This window comes from Palaemon carinicauda, chromosome 3 (assembly GCF_036898095.1).
Source record: "Palaemon carinicauda isolate YSFRI2023 chromosome 3, ASM3689809v2, whole genome shotgun sequence".
Taxonomy (NCBI): Eukaryota; Metazoa; Arthropoda; class Malacostraca; order Decapoda; family Palaemonidae; genus Palaemon; species Palaemon carinicauda.
In genome coordinates, this window is record NC_090727.1 from 15,961,800 (window position 1) to 15,964,299 (window position 2,500).

Sequence of the window (2,500 nt, forward strand, 5' to 3'; positions counted from 1 at the left end):
AACTTGCATATCATTGTGCGTCTTTTCATTAGTAATCTGCACAATTTAAGTCACTTCGCATCTCGGGAGTCACTTCGTAATTCAGTGGTCACTTTGTAACTTGGGAATCACTTCGTTTCTCGGGAGTCACTTCGTAATTCATGAGTCACTTTGTATCTCGGTAGTCACTTCGTAACACAGGATTCACTTCGTAAGTTGGGAGTCACTTTGCATCTCAGGAGTCACTTCGTATCTCGGTAGTCACTTAGTAACTCAGGAATCACTTCGTATCTTGGGAGTTACGTTGTAACTCGGGAGTAACTTCGTATCTGGCAGTAACTTCATATCTGGGAGTCATTTCGTATCTCGGGAGTCACTTCGTATCTCGGAAGTTACTTCGTAACTCAGGAGTCACTTCGTATCTCGGTAGTCACTTCGTAACTCGGGAATCACTTCGTATCTCGGGAATCTATTCGTAACTCATGAGTCACTTTGTATCTCGGTAGTCACTTCATAATACAGGAGTCACTTCGTAAGTTGGGAGTCACTTCGTATCTCAGGAGTCACTTCGTATCTCGGGAGTTACATAGTAACTCGGGAGAAACTTCGTATCTCAGGAGTAACTCCGTATCTCGGGAGTTACGTTGTAACTCGGGAGTAACTTCGTATCTGGGAGTAACTTCGTATCTCGTGAGTCACTTCGTATCTCGGAGGTTACTTCGTAACTCTGGAGTCACTTCGTATCTCGGAGGTTACTTCGTAACTCAGGAGTCACTTCGTATCTCGGTAGTCACTTTGTAACTCGGGAATCACTTCGTATCTCGGGAATCTCTTCGTAACTCATGAGTCACTCTGTATCTCGGTAGTCACTTCATAATACAGGAGTCACTTCGCAAGTTGGGAGTCACGCCGTAACTCGGAAGTCACTTCGTATCTCAGGAGTCACTTCGTATCTCGGGAGTCACTTCGTAACTGGGAAGTCACTTCGTAACTGGGAAGTCACTTCATATCTCGGGAGTCACTTCGTAACTCGGAAGTCACTTCGTATCTCAGGAGTCACTCCGTATCTCGAAAGTTACTTCATAATTCAGGAGTCACTTCGTAACTGGGAAGTCACTTCGTAATTGGGAAGTCACTTCATATCTCGGGAGTCACTTCGTAACTCGGAAGTCACTTCGTATCTCAGGAGTCACTCCGTATCTCGAAAGTTACTTCATAATTCAGGAGTCACTTCGTATCTCGGGAGTCACTTTGTAACTCAGAAGTCACTTCGTATCTCGGGAGTCACTTCGTAACTCGGAAGTCACTTCGTATCACGGGAGTCACTTCGTAACTCGGGAGTCACTTCGTAACTTGGTAGTCACTTCGTATCTCGGGAGTCACTTCGTAACTCGGAAGTCACTTCGTATCTCGAGAGTCACTTCGTAACTCGGAAGTCACTTCGTATCACGGGAGTCACTTCGTAACTCGGGAGTCACTTCGTAACTCGGGAGTCACTTCGTATCTCGGAGTCACTTTGTAACTCGGAAGTCACTTCGTATCTCGGAAGTCACTTCGTATCTCGGGAGTCACTTCGTAACTCGGGAGTCACTTCGTAACTCGGAAGTCACTTCGTATCTCGGGAGTCACTTTGTAACTCGGAAGTCACTTCGTATCTCAGGAGTCACTCCGTATCTCGAAAGTTACTTCATAATTCAGGAGTCACTTCGTATCTCGGGAGTCACTTTGTAACTCGGAAGTCACTTCGTATCTCGGGAGTCACTTCGTAACTCGGAAGTCACTTCGTATCTCGGGAGTCACTTTGTAACTCGGGAGTCACTTCGTAACTCGGTAGTCACTTCGTATCTCGGGAGTCACTTCGTAACTCGGAAGTCACTTCGTATCTCGGGAGTCACTTCGTAACTCGGAAGTCACTTCGTATCACGGGAGTCACTTCGTAACTCGGGAGTCACTTCGCAACTCGGGGAGTCACTTCGTATCTCGGGAGTCACTTCGTAACTCGGAAGTCACTTCGTATCTCGGGAGTCACTTCGTAACTCGGAAGTCACTTCGTATCACGGGAGTCACTTCGTAACTCGGTAGTCACTTCGTATCTCGGGAGTCACTTCGTAACTCGGAAGTCACTTCGTATCTCAGGAGTCACTCCGTATCTCGAAAGTTACTTCATAATTCAGGAGTCACTTCGTATCTCGGGAGTCACTTTGTAACTCGGGAGTCACTTCGTAACTCGGGAGTCACTTCGTATCTCGGGAGTCACTTCGTATCTCAGGAGTCACTCCGTATCTCGAAAGTTACTTCATAATTCAGGAGTCACTTCGTATCTCGGGAGTCACTTTGTAACTCGGGAGTCACTTCGTAACTCGGGGAGTCACTTCGTAACTCGGTAGCACTTCGTATCTCGGGAGTCACTTCGTAACTCGGAAGTCACTTCGTATCTCAGGAGTCACTCCGTTTCTCGAAAGTTACTTCATAATTCAGGAGTCACTTCGTATCTCGGGAGTCACTTTCGTAACTCGGGAGT